The 22964-nt window shown below is 40.9% G+C and overlaps 1 protein-coding gene across 5 annotated transcripts in view; it reads right to left on the bottom strand.

Annotated features, from left to right (window-relative positions):
- Rabgap1l (RAB GTPase activating protein 1 like) overlaps window positions 1-22964 on the bottom strand; it is a 663388-nt gene that overhangs the window by 180151 nt on the left and 460273 nt on the right. The window lies entirely within an intron of this gene.

A 22964-nucleotide genomic window follows, 5' to 3' on the forward strand; every position in this document is an offset into this window, starting at 1 on the left:
TGCCTCAGGGTACAGGGATCCTCCTGTGTGGCAGCCACGTAAGACATACTTCTGTCCATAAATCCCTGAAAAAGCTCACTCCATTCAACTGTGGACATCTGCCTGTCTTTAAAGTGCCTTTGGTAGCAGGTCCCTATATATTGGAACTGTGGTATTCCACAACACTTTAGTGAATAAAAAGTAAGCCTTGGGCTGTCTTTAAGAAACAGTTTACTTAGAGAGCGTAAGACATATGAAACACCTAAATAACAACAAAAGACAGTGATGTTAGTGTCAATGTGAATGATACACAATATAACTGCAGGGCATGCGCACTGCGGGCAGAAGGAATCCAGAACCATCCTTAGAGGAGATGGGGGTTTATGCTACAACACAGGGGCTAGGAAGGTTTTGTATCACACAAAGGGAAGATAATTACATGTCAGATATGGATGCTTTCAGAATGTAGTGCCAGAGTTCAGTTCAAAGACTTTTGAAGGAAAAGTGAAAAGGTGAACTCAGCATGATAGCGAAGGCCATGATGTACAGACGTGCAGCCCAGTTCATGTAAATGGTGCCTCAGGAGCTGTGCTGTGCACTAGTAGCCTGGCCCACAGAAAAACGCTAAAAATAATAATGAAGGGGAAATAGCACAGGACGCTGAAGGATTTACATGGGGTCACTGAATATAAAAAATTGAAACGAGTTTGGACAAAAATTAGGAATTGCTTTCTTTGGACAGTGAATTTATGACTTCTCCAAAGGAGAGAATGCAATGTAAAACTAACTGCAGAAGCCAAGGAACTAATTTATTGTTGAAACTTGAGGAGGAGGAGGAAATGATTTCCACCAAAGGAAAGGGCAAAAAGGCAGGGACATGAAGGATCTGAACTGTGGAGGAGCGGGTGCGGGGACCAGACCTGTAATCCCAGCCACTCGGGAGGCTGAGGCAGGAGGACTGCAAGTGTGAGACCAGCTGGGTGTAGCTTAGTTGTCCAGCACCTCCGGGTTTAATTCCCAGTACCACAAAACGAAAAGTAATTCACTGATGAATTAAAGACTATGGAAGATAGAATGGGAAGACATGCAGAATGCCTTTTATCCCCCATCAGTTAACAAGAGGGTCATGAGCAGAACTTCTGCTTTTATATTCAGTTTTATCTTTTTTTTCTCTAAGCTTCATGTCTTGAAAAGTAAGATCACTGCACTGCTTTGCTCAGGTATTAGAACTTAGTACCCCTGTGGTCAGGCTTTCGTCTTCTCCAGGTGCTAGAATTTCAAGTTGTAAAACTAAATATTCTGAAAAGAATACATTTTAATTTACAAAGGGCTATTCAGGTGATCTTTCTTGAGTGAGTCTTAATAATTTGAGTGTTTCAAGAGATTTGTGCATTTTATCTAACATCAAATTCACTGTCAAGAAGCTTTATATAATCTTTATTATCCTTTTAATATCTATCAAATTTATAGTCATATCTTTTCACATTCCTGATACTGACGATTTGTGTCTTCTTCCTTTCTTTTCCCGTCAATCTAGCTGGATGTATTATTAGGTATATAAATGTCCATCACCCTGACACGCATTTCTTATTTATCTTTTCCACTCTTAATCCCTTTTTCCTTTTGTAATGCTTCTTTTATATTAAATTGTTTCTATAATTCTATTTTATTTCCTTGGTTGTCTTGTTAGCTATAACTCCCTGGCTGTTTCCTTTAACATTTAAAATAATTTGGATCTGAATTATATGTCTACAAAGTATTTACCTTAGTTTTATTTATTTTTTGGTAGGGCAGGGTTTGAACGCAGGGCCACTTGCACATGGTAGTTAAGTGCTGTACCACGGAGCTACATCTCCAGCACCTCTCCTCTGACTATGACCACCACGTTTTTCTTTTCTTTTCCCAATTTGAGACAGGGTCTCCCCTAAATTTTCCAGACTGGCCTCAAATTTGTGATCCTCCTACCTCAGCATCCTGAGTAGCTGGGATTACAGGTATGAGCCACCATGCCTGGCTAACTTTATTTTTTGAAGAATATTTTCTCTTTCTTTCCTTTTAAAAAAATCTGGTGTAGTGCTGTAAAGATGCTATTTCACTAACTAGTGTTTACATTGTCTTTAAGGAGAAATCTGCTGTCATATTTTTTTAAACATATTTTTTCCCCACTGGGTTTGAGCAATTTGATTATGATGTACCGTGGTGTAGTTTTCTTCATGTTTCTCTTGCTTGGAATTCACTGGACTTCTTGGATCTGTGGGTTTACAGTTTTCATCAAATTTGGAAAATCATCAGTTGTTATTTCTCCAAATTTTTTTGTCTTCCCCTCCACCTGTCTCTCCTTCAGTTTCCTAAACACACATCCATTACACCTTTAGAAGCATCTATATGAAGCATCACAGATATTTTTGCATTTTAAAATTTGTCTTTCTCTTCATATTTAATTTTGAATTGTTTCAACTGCTATGTCTTCAAATTCACTAGATTTTTCTTCTGCAATATCTGATCCTTTAATTCCATTTAATATATTTCTAACTTCTATCAGACATTGTAATTTTCATCTCTTGGGGCTCTGTTTCTTTTTTCACATTTCTCATTTTTCCACTTAACTTTTTGAGTACGTGAGTAAAGTTATTATGGTATTAATGTCCTTATCTGGGAATTACAATTTCTGGGCCAACCAATTCACTGATTTTTTTCTCTTCATTATGGATCAAAATCTGCTTTGAACAGACAGATGAAAATGAGATTCTAGAAGTTAATCATGCAGTAATCTCATCCAGGAATGATTCTGCCCCTAAGAGGACATTTAGCAATGTGAGACATGGTCACAACTAGAAAGGTGCTACTGGCCTCTAAACAGCCTATGGCACGTAGGCCAACCACCCGTAACCAAGAATTAACCGGCCCAAAATGTCAACAGTGCTGAGTCTGAGAAACCCTGCTGGGGACAAAGGATGAAAGGACCTCAGGATCCTGAGTGATCTTTTTTTTTTAATTTATTTTTATTGTAAACAAATGGGGTACATCTTGTTTCTCTGTTTATACATGAAGTGGAGACATACCATTTGTGTAATGGGGTAATGGTGTTTGATTCATTCTGTTATTTTTTCCTTCCCTCCCTCCCCTCTTTTCCCTCTATACAGTCCCTCCTTCCTCCATTCTTGCCCCCTCCCATTCCCCATTATGTATCATCATCCACTTATCAGCGAGATCATTCATCCTTTGGTTTTTTGAGATTGGCTTAACTCACTTAGCATGATATTCTCCAATTTCATCCATTTGCCTGCAAATGCCATAATTTTATCATTCTTTATGGCAGAGTAATATTCCATTGTGTATATATATATATATATACATATATATATATATATATATATACCACAGTTTCTTTATCCATTCATCAATTGAGGGGCATCTAGGTTGGTTCCACAATCTGACTATTGTGAATTGAGCAGCTATGAACATTGATGTGGCTGTATCTCTGTAGTATGCTGATTTTAAGTCCTTTGGGAATAGGCCAAGGAGTGGGATAGCTGGGTCAAATGGTTGTTCCGTTTCAAGTTTTCTGAGGAATCTCCACACTGCTTTCCAGAGTGACTGCATTAATTTGCAACCCCACCAGCAATGTATGAGTGTACCATTTCCCCCACATCCTCACTAACACCTATTGTTTCTTGTATTCTTGATAATCGCCATTCTAATTGGGGTGAGATGGAATCTTGAAAATAAAAGCAAGCATCAATAACTGGGATAGATTCAAACTAAAAAGTTTTCTCTCAGCAAAGGAAACTATCAGCAATGTGAAGAGAGAACCTACAGAGTGGGAGAAAATCTTTGCCACACATATTTCAGATAGAGCGCTAATTTCCAGAATATATAAAGAACTCAAAAAACTCTACACCTAGAATACAAATAACCCAATCAACAAATGGGCTAAGGAAATGAGCAGACACTTCTCAGAAGAAGATGTACAAGCAGTCAACAGATATATGAAAAAATGTTCAACATCTCTAGTAATAAGAGAAATGCAAATCAAAACTGAGTGATCTTAAGTTGCTAAGCTGCACGTAGTTCTGGCCCATATTCTATTATTAAATACTATCACATAAAACAGAAAAAAGTTATCTCATTCAAGCCACTGCATTTTGGGATCTATTTGCTGTGGCAGTTTAGTTTACACAGATGTTTCTATATCCTCATAAACCTCACTGTAAGTTGGAAATACATTAACTCAAAATGCATTTAAGAAACCTAATTTATCAAACATTACATCGTAGCTTAGGAACACAACACATTGCAGAGTACTGATTATTTCCCTTGTGATCATCATGTGGCTGACTGAAAGCTCACTGCTATGGCCCAGTGCTACAAGAGCCTCGATCATACTGTGTATCACATATCAGTAGCCTAGGAAAACACCAAAATTCAAAATTGAAAGTATTGGCCAGGTGTGGTGGTTCACACCCGTAATCCTATCAATTTGGGAGGCTGAGGCAAGAGGATCACAAGTTTGAGGTCAGCCTCAGCAACTCAGTGAGACCCCGTCTCAAAACAAATATAAAAAGTGCTGGGAATGTAGTTCAGTGGTAGAGCATTTGCCTAGCACGCGCAAGCTGTTGGGTCAGTCCCCTAGTACTGAAGAAAAAACTGTGAAAGTATGATTTTTAATAAATGTGTATTGTTGGGGGCTATGCCATGCGGACTACGCCAAGATGGCACCTGGCAGCCAGCCAGAAGTTGTTTTGGTCACATGGCAGTGAGGAGGTTGATTAACATAAGCACACCCAGGTGATTTGTCATTGGCTGTATTCAATTAAGTCCACGCACCCAATGCGTGCACAGGTGTTCCCCAGTGCTCCTGATCCTGCCTGCTCCTTTTGACCTTTACCATGATTGGGCAGCTAGCTCTTGCCTGATCTTCGCATAATTGGCGTCAGCCCTACCCTTCACCTCCTGGAGGGGATGTAAGCCGGCTCTCCTCGAGTGCCCGGGTTCCAGGTTCGAGGTTCCGATTCCCGGGTTTCCTGAATCTACAATAAACCGATCCGAATTCAAGAGCCTCGCTATTCGTTTGTCTCCCACGCCAAATTGACTCCACTGGACGGCGTCAGTATATCGCTTTGGAACCATCATGAAGTTAAAAAAAATTTATCTCAAATAATCATAAGATGGGGACTCTGTACTCTAATACAGAAACCAGTTTCCTTAAGTAGGGTGCTGCCAAAACAAAAAACTTAAAACTTGTTTTGTGGATTTAAAATTGAATAAAAGACAAAGTGAGAAAACAAATATTGCTGGCCAGACAACTGCTGATCCTTTTTATGTGAAGGTACAATATTTGAAAAATAGTTGCCTCTGATCAATCAAAAGGAAGACGTTGTGTTTATGGTATCTGTCACTCTAAAGAAAGTTGTTGGGAAGCAGTCTGTAGCCTAGACTGATCAAGTATGTTGATTAAAGGCCTCAAGATTGGAAAAGTCAACTACTTTTTCCAAAAGGAAGGAAAAAGGGCTCTATGTTCTTCACATGTGTCTCAGTAAGATTTCCCAGTCAAATGGCGTCTGCCAAGAGGCAGAGATCATACTAAGGGACTTGCATCCCACCCCAGTCTGTGGTTTTAGCTGGCTCAGGGTAACACCATTAAAACAAACCGAGGAGGAGGAGGAGGAGGAGGAGGAGGAGGAGGAAGAGAAGATAGGCCACTAAAAACAGACAAATACATAGAATAAGACGACTGGGAACTGTTTACTAAGAAGGAACAAAGTGGAAGTAAAAAGATGAAAAGTCTATAAAAGCATTAAGAACTATTTTCCAAAAGAAATCGACTCTAAAATACAGATTATTTTTTTCTATTATTAGCTCCTTCGGCTTCCCAAAGTAATATTGGTCAATTTTTGTGTACATCCTTATTGTGGTAAAATATATGCAACATTAAATTTTCAGTTTTTATTAAAAAAAACCATAAGGTTTACCTAAAAGAAAAACCTATATTCAATCACAAAAACAACTCTCAGGCTTCCAAATCTCTACCAATAGCAAATTTTGAAAACTATGCAGCTCCCAAGGAGGGAGGACTCTAACGCCACCTTTGGATCCAGCCATGGAGGACAGTAGATAACGGCACAGCTCCTGGAGATTAGAACCGGGACAAAGTCTGATGGGCTAACCAAGAAAACTTCTCTACCACCATAGCAAGAAATCCTGGAAATTGCTGTGGGCAACGGACTGAGCCACATTGGCCTTTCTTGCCTTTTCTGAATGACAGCTCCCATGGAGCGTACGTTCCCTCCTGCTCCTGTGCCCTGGTATGAGATGAGCAGATGAGTATTCACAGGCTAGGAGGAATAACTCCTGACTTAAAAGACAGGAATGTGCCTTATCCAGAGACCCTTCACTGAGCTGATGCAGTACCTGGAGCCTTGGAATGTCTCCCTTGGAAGGGAGGCATGTTCTTATTTGGGAATACAGGAGGTCATTAGATATCAAAGGGTCAGTGGGGCACACAATGACACTACTAACTTGTCTAAAAATTTTCTCCTCCTTCCATACATGTAAGAATTTTAACAGGGCACATGGCTACTGAGCTACAGACTGTTCTTCCTAGTTACCTTGCAGTTGAGTGTGGCCACAGATTAAAAAAAATTTTTTTGTCAATGGAATGTGAACAAAAATAATGTGTGCAACTTCTTATTTTCTTAAAAGGACACTGCTTGATCACCACTTTTCCATGACATTTCCCTTCCTCTGCATTGCAACATGGATGGGGAGCAGATCTCGCTTTAACCACATACATGAGGACAGTGTCCTCTGGGATAGTAAAACAAAGGCCCACATAGTGTTACTAAGTGACCTCACAGAGCTGAGGTAACTGCCTTTTGGGTCAAATTCTCTTCTCTCTGAACTGAGATCTGTAAGAAAAATATACTACCTTATTTAAATCACTGTATTTCTTATGGTTTTTCTTTTTTATATGCCTTATCATTTTAAAAAGAAACTTTTTTACAGTCCTGTATTATTCAATGCCACAAATAAATGATTTTGTTTGAAATTCATTTAGTTTTGCACAAACTAAATTCCTTGGTCAAAAGAAGGCAATAAGGAAAAAAAAGAGCAAGTCTATAGAGTTTTGGTTGTACTTCCCATAAAAGCAACATATTCCAGACTTTTCTCAACATGTATAAACCAAATATCAAATAAATTTGCTTATGCTTCCACTGAATTTCCTCTGACTGGCTATACTATTGTGATAGTATCAACTGAGTCTCACTGTCAGTCATCAAACTGTCCACACTTTAATGAACGAAAGTAGTCTGTTTTAGGCTGAAAAGCAATACCAGTAACTCTTACAGATAAAAAGGTTCATAAAATCTTACTGAGCAGTAACAGTGTCTGACAAAAGTCTCCTGATCATATCTCCCTATGATCAGCTCACATGCAGCGACTGGTCCAACTAAGACAGTTTGACCAGAGCATTGGACGCCGTTCAGGGACCACCTCACATCTTAGAGGTGATGAAAGAACATGGATCAGCACAACTCGGGACTCGGACGTTCTAATCAGCCAGAGCAGAGAGTATTTTAATTTACCATCATTTTTGAGAGTGAATTCATTTTGATTAGCCTAAATTCAATTATTTGTTGACATAATGGCTCTTGGCTTCTCTGGCTCTGCGTCTGTCCTATTTAACCAGTGACATTTTTTAATTGGGGCAACTATCTTTGGACATGCAGTCTTTACACAACTTGGATAAAAATCTTCCTTTCCAGTCACAGTACCATGTTAATACAGATTTGTGAAACAGGGGCTGGGTTCACTAGTCTGTCTCCTGCCGTACAATGTGAAAAGCACGGACCACTGCATGGGAGCTAAGTGGGGTGAGACCTTCTTCACAGAGTAGTTGTACAGTCACCGGGTTTCTCACACACACACACACACACACACACACACACACACACACACAACTTAGGGGTTAAGAACCCTGGTTCTGCAGTAAGACAGGCCCACTGTGATGCCGACGTGGTACCTGCCTAATTGAATGACTTTAGCCAAGTTTCTTAACCAGTGAGTCACACACTGTCAACAGGAATAGAATTACTGTTAAAAAGTTCTGGAGACAGATGATAGTGGTAGTTGCAGAACAATGTGAACGTACTTAATGCCACTGAACTGTATGCTTGCAGCAGTTAAAATAGTACATTTTATGTTATATATATTTTACTCCAATGGAAAAAAGGGAAAAATGTTAAAGGCCATAAGAATTAGTTTAACAGTGCTTAGTAGAGAACCAGGTACATTTCAGGTACTCAGTAAATGATAGGAGTATTATAATTAAAGTACTTATTAACTATTTTTAAAAATGCATTTGAGAGTTCCTCACAAAACATAAATGTTGCACAATTACATAATTATTAATGGTAGCTGCTATATTTTTTACACAGATATAACGCATTATTTGTCTAGAAAACTTAAAAGAATGATTATAGCACACACCCTACACGCACATGCACACGCACACACATGCACACACACACACATACACACACACACACAGGGTAGCAGTTTACTAACTTAGGACAAATGAGTGGTTAACAGTCAAGCATGATTCTGAAGAGGCTTTTAAAAAAAAATTGCTGGGTTTTTTCCCTTCCTCCCTCCCTCCTCTTCCACCTTTTCCTCCTCCTCCTCTTCCACCTTCTCCTCCTCCTCCCTCTTCCCTCCCCTCCCCTCCTCTCCTCTCCTCTCCTTTCCTTTCCTTTCCTTTCCGTTCTTTTGCAGTACTGAGGACTGAACCTAGGGGTGCTCTATCACTGAGCTACATCCCCTGTATCTCCAGTACTTTTTTGTTTTTTATTTTGAGACAGGGTCTTGTTGCATTGCCCAGGCTGGCCTCAAACTTGTGATCCTCTTGTCTCAGCCTTCTGAATGCTGGGTTATAGATATGCACCACCATGCCTGGCTACTCTATTTATTTTTAGATGTAATAAATATTATTTTGCTCCTAACTTCCTTCTTCTATGAACTCCATTTTAGTAACACAAAGATGAATTCAGTCAAGACTTAAACAAATATGCTAAATATGATTATTTTCTATTCATTAAAAGACGGAGACAGTTGTATGAGACACGCATGCTCACACCTCCATACACTCGTGCGCACACATACATATATACACATATATACACATACAGCACACTCAACACAGAATGTATGACAGGAATTGTTATGGTGATGATGGAAAATACTTCCTTGTTCCTTTGTTTATAAATGAGGAAAGTAAGTGTTAGAAAGGTCAGACGATTTGACAGGGTCTCACAGTAAGTGGACGGCTCAGCGTCTCCCCTCGTACTTCTTTTGCGTGTTCTTCACCCTGCCTGAAGTTCCTCATTCTCCATTTAGCTACCAGCTTTGGAAAATCTTCCCTGGTTCTCCCAGAATGAAACTGGCACCCTGCCTTTTGGCTTCTGAAGCACCCCTTTAAGCCCCAGGACCAATCCCACTGAATCCTTACTGTCTACCTTCTTCCTCCTCCTTTAGACTCAGCACAACCGCAGGACACCAAATGTGGTCTCTGTCTCCTCATTCCAGGTTCCAGCTTAGGACCTAGAAATAGGAGGCACTCAGAATATCTGATGAGTAAGCGAACTGACCAATCATCACAGTCTTCTCCTAAGGCAGGCAGGAAAGGTGGGGTCAAGGACACAGGTGGGAACAAAGCAGAGGAGGATGAAGGTAGAGATTAAGAAAAGCAATGACACCTTGAATGAGTCTATGCTGAGCACTTATCTTGCTCATAAAAACTGGCAACGAGGACACTGGATTTTATTGTTCTCATCTCTGTCAAATGACCTCATGTTTCTTAGGGTGCATTAAGTTCAAATGAATTACTGACTACCTGGAACATGATGTTTATTCCACTATCCTTTCTTCCTGGCATTCTGGACAGTCAGATGAGAAACAAATTATGAGAAATTGCTTCAATGAATTTAAGGTGTGATTTAATATATGTGTTGGTACTGTGATGGCAGATTTTTTAGTATAGATCCCTAATTCATAAAATGAAGTATTTCCAAAACTTTAAAACTTTAAACTTCCTGGAGTATCCTTTCTGTAATGTATAAAGCTGCTCCCCCGCCCATCAGGTACAACTATTTTCCCCGCCTCCCAAACACTTGTCAGTCTGTGAACATCCTGGCTAGCTACTGGTTCATCAGTCAGCTTGCAAGTATCCTTTTCTGATATTGGTCCCCTGTTAGCCCAGCGGAATTCAACTGTTTTACTGTAGCTTCCCCGCCATCTTTTCCATTCTTCTGTCTGTGCTACTCACTTTTCTCTATCCTCCTGGCTTTCCACTCCCTCTAGCGTGCGCCCTTTCTTTTGCTTTCTCTTTTCCTCTCATTTGCTCTCTTACCCTGCAGGGAGACACTGTTTGCTTAATAAACTCCCTTACGTGATTTCCCGTGTCCAGTGTGGTTCTGTGGAAATTCCCTTACAGTGGTGCCGTACTCGGGATGGGATCTTCCACTGTCTTAAGTGAGTGGAACCCCATCTAAGCCCCAGTGCCCCCGGATACGGCTCCACCTTCCATTCTGCCCGGTTGCTCTGCTCTGCGTTTATCACTGGACTTCAGGTTGGTGAGCAGGCCGGTTCCCCTAGGCTGATTTATAGTTACGGCTGGCCCCTATAGTCGGTCTTATCTCCGGGTGGGTTCCTGATTTTATGGTGGAGATTCTCTCAGGGTTGAGGTTCATCTCGCGCTCCCACACTCGCACTCGAAAACCCTGATATCAGGTCCTCAACTCTTCTCGGTTTTTGCCTGGCCCCACATTGATGTTTGTGTGACGACACAATCTATGTGCCGCCTTCTCGTCTCCAGTCGACTACTCTGTGGCCTGGGACGGGGCACAGACTCGACTGTATCAGTCCCCACCTTGGGATCTGGGTCCTCCAATCTGGCAGATTCCACCCTGGGAACCCTTCGCCCGACCCCCAGTACTTAAAGCCATCAAAATCCGTTTGTGTAACGGCACACGGCTTCCGTGAGCGAGTGGGCAGAGGGAAAGGGATCCCTTATCTTCCAGTCTGTTCTTTCTCACTTCTTGGCTCTTCCTGCAGGCTCAGGCGCCTCCAGACCCTGCTTCTCCGTCTTCCCTGCTTCCCCATGTAATATAAGCAGCCCCATTCCCCAAGTAGTGGGAGATAACTGTTTAACAATTTTCTGCGTCCAAACCTAAATTAATTACTAACCAGTAAAAGAGTTACAAGGACCTAAGCATCAAGTTTCTGCTAGAACATTTTAGCCCCTTTCAGATTTAGATCTCAGTCAAGGCTTACATTGAAATGTAAATGGAGGAAGGTGCTGTGGGAAACCAGTCTGAAGCCCAAAGGAAAACTGTGTCCATTTTAAATTTCTCCTGGGCTACAACTCAGAATACTTTTCTCCCTTTCACCTTTTCTTTCCTTCTCATTTTCTCATGCTTTTATTAATAACCATTATCATTTTTCTTCTAGGACTTTTGTTTTTCTTAAATGCTATATTTTTGAGCTCACAATTTTGATCATACCTAGGTTAATGATTTTTGATCAGTTCTTTTTATCCAACTCTAGAGTTATTTTTGAACATTCGTTACATTGCAATGGAGATAAATATTATAAGACCTTTGCTTTTGTGTTAAATATGTGTGCATAAAAATTAAAATTTTAAAAATGGATCCAAATATTTTTAATTCACGTGATTTAAAGAGGTTCAATTTAAATTGGGTAAACTAATAGAAGTAAAATGTCCTTAAAATTAACTCACAAGTCTCTAAGTGGTCAAACTAATAAAATGTTGATGTTTATAAAATGTCTAACATCAATTTTTCTAGGACTTTTCTTCAACAGGAAAGAGATGGCAAATACTGTTGGTACACTTGTCTGATATCTTGGTTTTTCTACAATAAGATGAGTGAATTAAAGTCGACATGTATGGGATTACTCAGATGTGTTTGTTAGAGACATCTAATTAATTTACAAAGTTATTCCATGAAGTAACATACTTAAAAACATTATTCTTTATATATTAAATGTGTTCATAATTTCCAGGTATACAAGCCTTTAAAGCAGAAAATTTATCAAGCTGCTATTCTCCAAATTAAACTTGTCTGTAATGGTAAACCTATCATTTAATGTTCTATTATAGGACCTGTCATCAATAGGGTATATGTAAAATGACATTTAAGAAAGAGTGTAATGTGCAGTAGCAAAAATGGGACAACAGTGACTGAGATTGGGGTCTCTGACCTCATGGTTGTGGCATGCCTGGTGCCTGGGAGTGCTCCTGTGCAGGGACACAAGATGCCTAACTGCTGTGGCAGTACATTGATCTCAGGCACACAGCTCTTGGGCAGGAAGGAATTCTTTTGCTAGATAACCAGTGTTTCATCAGCTCCCTTCTCTGGTTCCTGCCCACCTTACGGTAACTTTGGAACCTAACATTGCACATATATAAAGATTGCTGACATAACTCTTTAGATCCATGTTTCCATCAGAGAACAGAGCTCCATCTGATCTCAGCTTAATCTTCAAAATCTGTGTTTATAACCCTTTTTTTTCTAATACTCCTTTGCCCTTCACTGAAAAGCCCCAGTTACCTGACATAAGGCTCTGCCTCACAACCCTGCTACACATTACAATGGCTCCAAAGTAAGCCTGACTTTAACTCATTTAAAGTTGTGTTCAAAAGTTTGATGTTTGTTGTAAAGATTACTGTAATCTCAAATGGGAACTCAGCCAAAATTCAAGATAGCTGTTGCACAAACTGAATGTTTTACTGTTGGTGATTCCATTTTGTATTTTCCTTGTAAACTCTAATTGTTGCCTGATCAATATTTTGCAGAAGTATTGCTTCAAAAGCGAACATCATAAATTAACTTGGAATAGTAAGCCATCACCTATAGGACAGATAATGTAAACCCCAATTAGATAAAAGGGGGTAAATAACTGTAAAGTTGTAGACATTTAAGCTAAAGCCCAGTACTCTTACTTTATGACTGGTGAGACTGACTTGCTGGATGGTTAAGATCAAACTTAGAGATTGAGATTAAATACAGAGGTCAAGAAAAGTCCATATTTGGGTCTTGCCCTCAATGTCAGCCTGAACCCAGGGAACAAGAGGACTTCTCCAAGGAGCTTTGCAACTCTGGGTCACACAACCTCCTGACCAAGGAGATTGATGAGGCCACTAGAGGATGAAAAATCACTCAGTGCATCTGCTGCAAAGGAGGGAAAAAGGGAGACATCCCTGGTGCTTTCAAGGAAAGCCACCTCATGGAGGAGACCCTGCCTAACCAATTGCACTGGTAGAGCTAAGAAGCTGCTCTTAAGTTCTCTATGAGTGAGCCCTGTGGGAACTCAGCTGACTCTTTAACAGACAGGAACAGGTCACTTTGACCAGCTTGATCTTAAACACCTAGCAAAACAGTTAAAACCAAAATATAGCCATTCTTGGGCAGGGCATTTAAAAGAAATAATACTTAAATGTAACTTAAGATGTACACTTGTGTTAGCCTACTTGAATAAAGACTAAAAGCTACAAAAGAGAGATTCTTAGGCAAATGTGCCTGATAACTATCAAGAGAAACTGCCAGAGTCAGAAGTTTTTAGTCAGTTTAAGGCCTACAGGCACAGGTAGGCTTAATATATGTTTGCTAGTATCTCTACTAAATGTTGTGTTTACATTCCTGATAACCTAGACAATGTTAAAGTTCCCAAATAAAGGCCTTGTCCTCTCCAGCCTTTGCTAGGCCTTGTTATAGGAACAACTTCTCAGTTCTTCCACCCCCTGGTGAGGGATTATTGACTGTCATCTTTATGATATGCATTGGCATGTTCCAGATTCTGCAACATTTATATTGTATCAATCTCATTTCAGTACTCATGTCTTTTTGTTCTTCTCTCATAGAAGCACCCATCCCTAGATGCCTTTACAACCTTCTCTTCCCAACCAGACTTCTACCATGAATCCCTCAACTGACCCGATTTCTAAAAAGAGAACTCCAAACTGCTTGCCCCACGCTGCCCCCTTCCAGCTCGAAGAAACCAGATTGGTCATCACCCCCTTTCCCTACAGCAGTAAAGGAGTTCCTAGAATTAGAGGGGTGGGGACAGGCAGTTAGTGTAGAAATAGGGGATCAGTCAAATCGAGGAAATGAAGTCTATGAAAACCATCTGCCTTTGGAAGTCTGGAAGGAGAATGGACTTTTTACATCTCACCTGCAAAACCAGCCCCAGTCACTTAGGCAGGAAGGAGAGAGAAGGCTTCAAAAAAAGAACTGGAGAGCAAAAGATTTTCTTATAAAAAAAGAAATGGGGGAATGTAATGTATAAAGCTGCTCCCCCGCCCTTTCTGGTGCAGCCATTTTCCCCACCTCCCAACCACTTGTCAATCTATGAACATCCTGGCTAGCTATTGGTTCATCAGTCAGCTTGCAAGTATCCTTCTCTGATATTGGTCCCCTGTTAGCCCAGCGGAATTCAACTGTTTTACTGTAGCTTCCCCGCCATCTTTTCCATCCTTCTGTCTGTGCTACTCACTTTTCTCTATCCTCCTGGCTTTCCACTCTCTCTAGCGTGCGCCCTTTCTTTTCTGTTCTATTTTCCTCTCATTTTCTCTCTTACCCTGCAGGGAGACACTCTGTTTGCTTAATAAATTCCCTTATGTGATTTCCCATGTCCAGCGTGGTTTCATGGGATTTCCTTGCACTTTCCTTTATGATTCAGAAGCCCTGTGTTTGCGTTGGCTGTAGCATTTACTAGACAGCATCTGAAGACCAATCTGTCATGAAACGGAAGAGGCACCAGAGCAAGGATAAAAACAAACAACGAATGATGCCGGGAGGCGACCAGGAGGCAGGAACACCCATGTCGCAGAACTCAAAGTGCCGCCTGGGACAAACCACTTCCATGAACGATCGAGGAGTGGGGCTTTACTGCCACCAACAGGACAACAGGCATTCCTCAGGCAAGTACAAAACGGAGTGTGCAGAACCTTCCCAAAGCAGAATGCTTCATTCTGTTCAGGCCTTCAGACTTCTAACCTGGATGCTGACTGCAGAAATGACATCCCTCACTTCAGTCCTTCCTTATTCACCATCTCCACACACAGAAACCAGACTTTTGAGCCCGAGTGGGTGTGTCAGACGCCAAGGGAGCTGATGTCTGCTTTCCATCTCAAGGCGTGCGTGTGCGGCTTTCCACTTTCCCTTTCGCCCTGCGGTGCCCCAAGTTCTGCAGGAAGAGTGGCAGGTGCAGAGGCTGCACAAGTTAGGCCTTCTTCCCCATGCCGGCAGAGATGGCAGGGGGCGTTGTCTTTGGAAGGTCAAGGGAATACTTAACTAATCAGTCTGCTAAAAAAATAATTGGTTTTTTAACTCTAATAAACAGATCCTAATTCTGAATATATTTTGGGGGGGTTCTCTATGAAGCCTATTTTCTCCATCCCTCTTTTCCCCCTTTGAAGATATCAACAATGGATGGATCATGCGTCATTTGTATGCTTTGGATCTGGAATGGCCCCTGAAGGCCCATGAGTTAGTGGCTTAATCCCTGAAAGGGACTATTGAGAGGTTGTGGCACCTTTTAAGAGGTGGGGCCAAGTGGGAGGCACTACTGGAAGGCTTTAAAGGGTGGACCTAACAGGGGACTTTGTGTCCTTGGGACGTGCCCTTAAAGGGATTTTGGCACTCTGGTCCTTCCTCCCTCTCTCCTTCTGTCCCCTGGCCATGAGGCAAGCCGTATGGTTCTGCCACATGCTTCTGCCAGAAATGTGCTGCTCACCATAGGCTCAAAAGCAATGGGGCCAATCAAGCAGGGACTGAGACATCTGAAATAATGAGTCAAAATAAACATTTTCTCTTTATAAATTGATTCTCTTTATAAATTTGATAAAGTAGCAAAAATGACTAACAAAAAAACCGGTACCAAGAAATGGGGTCATTGCTGTTCCTGTGTACTGGCTATGTGGTGAAGCCTTTGGAATTGGTTTATAAGAGGAATTTGGAAAAGTTCAGAGGAGCAGGCTAGAGAGAGTCTAGAATTCTTGTTAAGTCTAGAAATCTCTGTTAAGCAGAGATTAACAGGTGACTCTGGTGAGGGTCAAGAGACCAGAAAGCCAACAGAAATGTGAACAGTAAAGTTTATGCTATTGAAGTTTCAGATGGAAATAAGGGTTCCATTGGGAATTAAACTGGAGGACCCACATGTTGCACTGTAGTAAACACTGAGATGTATTTTTCCATGTTCTGTTACTTTGTGGGCGGCCAACCTTTAAAGATGATGGACTAGGCCTGGGATGTGGCTCAGTGGTAGAGGGCTTGCCTAGCATGTGTGAGATCCTCGGTTCAATCCCTAGCATGGGGCATGCAGGGAGATGATGGACTCATTTACTAAGTAAAGGAGATTTCAAGACAGCGAAGCATTTGGTTGCAGCATGGGTATCATTGGCTGCTTTTAGGCAAATTTACAGTAAGACTCCAGAGCACAAAGGTTTGGGAAATTTGTAGCTTGGTCAGAAACAGAGTGTAAAGTTTTGGTCAAGTGTATGTTATTAGCGTCCATAAAGGGAAGCCAAGTACTTTGTGCCTGGATAATAGGAAGGATATTCCAGTAGCATCTTGGGAGTCTACAAAGTTATCCCATCCATCACAGGTTCAAAGGTTTAGAAATGCAAAATAATAAAAAGAGTTGAGAAAAGACAGGGCACGTGTGTACTCCAAAGCACCTACAGATGTTCCTGTGTTCAGGTGGAAAGGCACGCAGGCCTTGGCACCATCCAAGTGGTGCTGGTTTCTCAGAAGTGCGCAATGCAAGAGTCATGGCATGGTGGAGGCTTTCACTGAGATTGCAAAGAAAGCACAGAGGCTAGCAGTGAGTTGCAGGCTCTTTGGTTTTTTTTTTTTTTTTTGAGGTTGGCTTATTTCACTTAGCATGATAATAGAGTGGTTATAATTTAAAAGCAGATAATGACAAGAGTTGACAAAGAAGTGGAGGAATCAGAATGCTCCCTGTTTTAGTACTCTGTTGATGTGGGAGGAGCTCCCTCTCTAGGGTTAAGGGGATGGTCAAATGCACCTGACTGGACAGATGAGAATAACAGCAGTTTAGTAGTCACTTATATTCACAGCACCAAGGGAAGAGAACACAGTAGGTGGTACTGCATTCAAGAACAGAGTGAACCATTAGGCAACAGGAGGCAGTCTTTGTGGATTAAGAGACTCAGGCACCCCCTTGGTTTCCAAAGGAGGCTGTGATTAGCATGTCTGAGTAACAATACAGGTTGGCAGGGAACGAAACTTGCTACTCAGGAAGAAGCAAGAACAGTGCCTCAGCCTTCTCATAAGAGGGCTTATCCATAACACAAAGTGAGGAAGAGACCTTGTGACAGGCTGTTCCAGGTCTTCCTGATTTTCCCCAGATATCAAGACAGCACTTTAATACACCATAATCTTGCATTGCTGGTGGGAAAGTACTGGTGCAGCTGCTTTTGAAAACTGGTAGTTCCTCAAAAAGTTAAAGAAAGACTTGCCATACGAATCAACAATTCTGCTCCTAGGTACACACCCAAGAGAATTGAAAACAAGTATACAAAAATATCCTGTACACAAATGTCCACAGCAGCATTATTCACAATAGTAAAAAATTGGAAATAAATCCAAGGTTCTCAATTGGTGAATGAACATAAAACAAAATGTGGAATAGCTATACAGTAGAATATTACCTAGCAATAAAAAGGAATGAAGAACAGATACATGGTGCAACACAGAAAGGCCTTGAAAACATTATGCTAAGTGAAAGAAATCAGACATAAAAGGCCACCTGCCATATGATCCCATCTGTATAAAATCTTCAGAACAGATAAATGCACAAAGGAGACAGACTAGCAGTTGCCAGACAGTGACAACAGGAGGAATCAGAAATGACCATATGGTTATAGGGTTTCTTTTTGGGGTGAACAAAGTATTCTAAAATTAAACAATGGTGGTAGTTCCACACATTTGTGAATATACAAAAAACCACTAAATTATATACTTCAAATGTTAAATTTCATGATATTTAAATTATATTATTTTATTTTATAATAAAATAAAATAAGCTAAATACTGGGAACTAGAGCAAATAATTTCAAAGGCTTAAAATAGCAACCTGAGTGGAAAGCAAGCCTTCGTCTTGGTAGAATTCTATTCATAAGGAATAAGAATGGGGAAGTGAGGAGAAACAGCCCATGCCTTCTCAATAGAAGTGGCAAAACCAGTTACACTGTAAGTGTTTCCTAGGTGCCTACTATGGGCTCGGACACCACCCCTCAGAGCACTTTTTTAAACAGTTATTTTAGCTGTAGATGGACACAATACCTTTATCATACTTATTTATGTGGTGCCGGGGAGCAAACCCAGGGCCTCACACCTGCTGGGCACTCACTCCACCACTAAGCCGCAGCCCAGCTCCTCAGAGCACTTTACTGATCATCCAATCCAAAGAGGGGTACCTCCTCCCCATCTGCATCAACATCAGCCTCCTCACAAACCTCGGGTTCTGAAGCATCACATTCGTCTTTGCACCCAGTGGCCATCTGTCCTCACCAGAACGCAAGCTCCCTGGAAGCAGGGTCTTCCCGGCCACAACTTCACCTACGATGCCCAGACCATGGCCGGCACTGCAAGTGTTCAGTGCCTGTTACTGAGGAGGTCACTGCAGTGGCCCAGGCTGGAGACTGCTGTGGTCCCTCTCATCAAAGTGGGAACAGGAGTAAAGTCAGAAGACTTTACAAATTCTCAAAGAAGCAGGATCCACAGGACCTGAGCTCGCAGCAGATATGAGACCTGATGGAAAGAGGAGAGTAAAGGCAACTGCTGGGGTTCTGGCTTGAGCAGACAGGTAGTGCCCTCATGGAGGGAGGGGACTAGAGGAGAAAAGCACGTGGGAGGCACAGTAGCTCTGTTTGGCTTTGGGATCTGATGTGCCTGTGAAACCACAGCCAAATATTAGGGTCTGGATTAAATACAAAGAGTTAACATTTGTTGAAGAAGTTGGGAATGAACGGGGCCAGCCAGGGAGAAGCATCGGGCAATTCCTGGGGCCCTGGGCTCTGTGGAACCACAGTCAAAGGTGAAGAAAAAACAGGAGTGTGCAGAGGAAGTGAGAAGCAGCAGAGGGAGGTCAGAGAGGACAGAAGTCTAGGGAAGACGTTTCAGAAGAAAAAAAGATAAAAGATAAAGTGTTGCCATTATGCTGCTTTGACAATGGTTCAGGGATCAGTGAGAAAAAAATGGAAAGATGTCCTTTTGATTTTACGAGTGACTTCATCAAATGAGCTTCAATGCAACACGAAGGAAACATAGAAGGTCGAGACGCCAAAAACAAGAGAACTGTGACAGGATATGCAAAGCCCTCCAAACTAAGAGAAGGCCCATTCTTCCAAAATGTAGCCAGGATCAACTGGTTTCCCCCCAACTAAAAAAAACAACGCAAAATAAAACTGGACATTCCTAAACAAACAAACAAACAAACGACTCCAGAACTGTCTGAAGAGTTTTGTTTACACTGAAACAAATTACTATAATAATTACATTTTAAGTTACTTTATTTTAAAACTTGCTTTCAATGCCCATAAAATAAAGTATGCACTTACAATTTCTACTTTTTCAAAAGTGTGGGGAAACACACTTCCACACTGTTGGCAGAGAGCAGTGCTGTAATATGCATCAAGACCTGAAATGTGATTATCGTCTGACTTAGCAATTCCATTTCTAGAAACCTGTCCAAAAGACAGTACTAGAAAAGAATACGAAGATGAAAGTTTAAGGATGTTTGTTACAATTTCATTTAACAAGAAAGTCTGGAAACAAATGTTCATGAAAATAAATATAATATTGGTTATATAATAATCAATATATAATATGGTTACTAATATAAATCATGGCCCTTAGTTCAGGATAAAAAAGTTACTTAAAAGCCTAAGGAAATTCTATGTTCAAATAAGAGCACCTGGGTGCACTGCAGTACTTCCTGAGTTCCAGCCACCAGTCACATGTTGACTCATAGAAGCCAGACAAAAATCCTATGAGACAGGCATTACTAACATCCCCATTTTAAAAATGGAGAAACTGTCATTCACCTAGGATCACTGGCTGCGTCTTGGAGATGGGGTTTGAAGTTCATCAGTCTGGCTCCAGAGTCTCTTAACCACCACCTGAGTGCAGTGGAATGGCAACATTTACCAAACAAGACTCAGCAAAAAAGAGCATCGTTAAACTGCACTTTTTGAAAGAAAATAAACAGGTGCACCATTTACACTGCCCTGGGTTCACACCCACCTCCCAATCTTTTTACCTGCTGTCCCCAAACTCCATTGAAAGTGCACACACACACGCACACACACGTACATGGAGAGGTGACGCCTGCTTACACAGTCACAGATTAAGGTATGGGAAGGAGACTGTATACCAAATTTTTGTCATGGTTATCTCTAGCAGTGGGGTTAGGAGTGGGCTTTTTAAGTCTCTGAGATGTATACAGCACAAACGAGCATGCTGTATTTGAGAAATGAGGGGAGAGACACGTTTGCTTTTACACACAGTCAGAAAGCAAAGACACTATTCCCACGGAAGACCTTCTCTGCCCAAGGTGAAACAGCCCGGATCCACGCTGACTGCTGTCTCTGATTGAAGAGGCGTGCTGTGCTATGATACTCCTACAGTGGATGAGGTGGCTTCAGGGAAATGCGTGTGACCTACCACTGGGAACTAAACAGTTTGACGATGCTACCATTCTTTCACCTCAACAGTTCTCTAGCTGCCTCCCAGGCTATTTCTAACCCAAAAGAGGTGGAAAGAGGTGGGTCTCGTTCAGAAAGTGTTGTCTTCAAACCCAGCTGAGCTGCAGACATTCATCTAATGCCTTTTTTTTTTGAATTATAAACCCAGCTTTGCCATTACCAAGGAAAAAGACTTGAGGCAACCGTGGCCTTAGCCTCCTCAGTTATCAGCTGGGCAGAGCCTAGGTCAGCACTGAGCACGGAGTAAATGCCCAAGAAGTGCTAGCTCTCCTGCTTCCCCTCACCACAAGAGAGACCACTAACATGGAGAACTCCGAAGTCCCCCTGCATGCAACCAAAAATTAGGCTAGGTTCAGAAGCACTTGCCCGAAGTTTTAAAATTTTTATTTACTTAATTATTTTATTTATTTATTTGTGTCTAGGGTCTCACACATGCTAAGTATGTGCTCTACCACTGAGCTATATCCCTAGCCCCCCAAATTTTTATTTTTATATAAATAAATATACCGTCTTTTATCTGGCATACTAGATTAGAAATTGAAAGTTAGTCATAGTAAAAAAAAAAAAAAAGAAAGATAGTCATAGTAGTATACATTCAGTTATTCTTTCTGCCAGGTGGGGACAATCAGATCAATGACATACACTTTAATTTAGCCCTATATATACAGTCTCCATGGAGAGCCAGATTCAGGATTTATACAAGGTAGATAAAAATATTAGTCACTACTGGTGAAAAAAACTCCTCTTCTATCTTTTCAAATTAGACAAATTCTCAGAGATGATGTTTGAAGAGTGCCCAAATATTTCTAGAGAAGATATAAAAAGCTTTTCTGCCTAGTGGCCAAAGAATGACCTCTGCCCAATCATGCCTAGGTTAACAAGCTCAAAAACAAATGGCAATAATACAGAAAAGTAAACATGTCGCCCAGGAAGGCAATCAATATCTACACTATTAGGCTGGCAGATAAAGGTCTGATATCCACAGGGGAGCCCTGGGTTACCTCAAAGATTAAGCGTGTGTTAAGAACACCAGTGGAAAGGCCACCAAAAGAATAAGGAAAGGTTATTTTGGGAAAGATGAAATATTCAAGACTTAAAAAGAAAACTAGATATGATAGGGAAATCAAAACACTGTTGAACTTCCTTATACTTATTTAGAATGTAGTATTGTTTTTAGTCTGAATTACATAATGCTTCAATTGCTTAGGCACTGTAAAAGTCTTATTCTAGACTTGTTGAGAAGGCATGTTAGAAAGTGATTTGTTTTGTTTTGTTTTTTGTTTTGGTACTGGCTACTGAACCCAAGGGCACTTCACTACTGAGCCATATCCCCAGCCCTTTTTAAAATTTTTTAAAATTTTGAGATAGGGTCTCTCTAAACTGCTTAGGGCCTCATTAAGTTGCTGAGGTTGACTTCAAACTTACAATGCTCCTGGCTCAGCCTCCCAAGCAGCTAGGATTATAGGAGTGTGTCACCATACCCAGCTAAGTGGTTTTGATTTGTTTTAATGACAAGAAAAATTTAAGGTCAAGATTCATGACTTCATTAAACGATATAAGCAAATATGTTTGTGTTATTTTATTAAAATATTTCAAATATCTTTCCTACCTTCTACAGTAACTCTAGCAAAAGAAGTGTCCATATATGGACACAAATGATTTCATGAATAAAGCATATTTTATGAATTTCACAAAAAGCATCTGCTTGTGAGTCATAAGTAGCAACCTGCTTCTAGAGTTTCAGAGGAGGACCCATGTTATTTTATGCCTTGTTTAGAATCAGGGTGTGTTAGAGATTATCTGTCAAAATTCTCTAATTTGTCAAGAGACCCTCCCAAGAAAACTTCTGAGGAATTCCAAGGACTAATGGGGGATCTAGGAACATATTTTAAGTACTCTGTATATGACAACATTAATCATTATCATGACAGCTAACATTTATTAGGCAGTAAAATTTTCTAGACTTTACATAAAGAACCTTTATATACCATCTTAATTATTGTAACAATGTCATAAGTTAATTATTATTATTATTATTATTTCAAAACCCAGGTTTTGAGCACTTGGAGTAATTTGCCCAAAATCATCCAGCAGGACTGAAATTAGAACCAAATCCATCGAAGTCCAGCATCTGACTTAGCCACCATGTTACCCGGGGAAAGGGTAAGCTTGAGCA

This window comes from Sciurus carolinensis, chromosome 12 (assembly GCF_902686445.1).
Source record: "Sciurus carolinensis chromosome 12, mSciCar1.2, whole genome shotgun sequence".
NCBI classification, from domain to species: domain Eukaryota; kingdom Metazoa; phylum Chordata; class Mammalia; order Rodentia; family Sciuridae; genus Sciurus; species Sciurus carolinensis.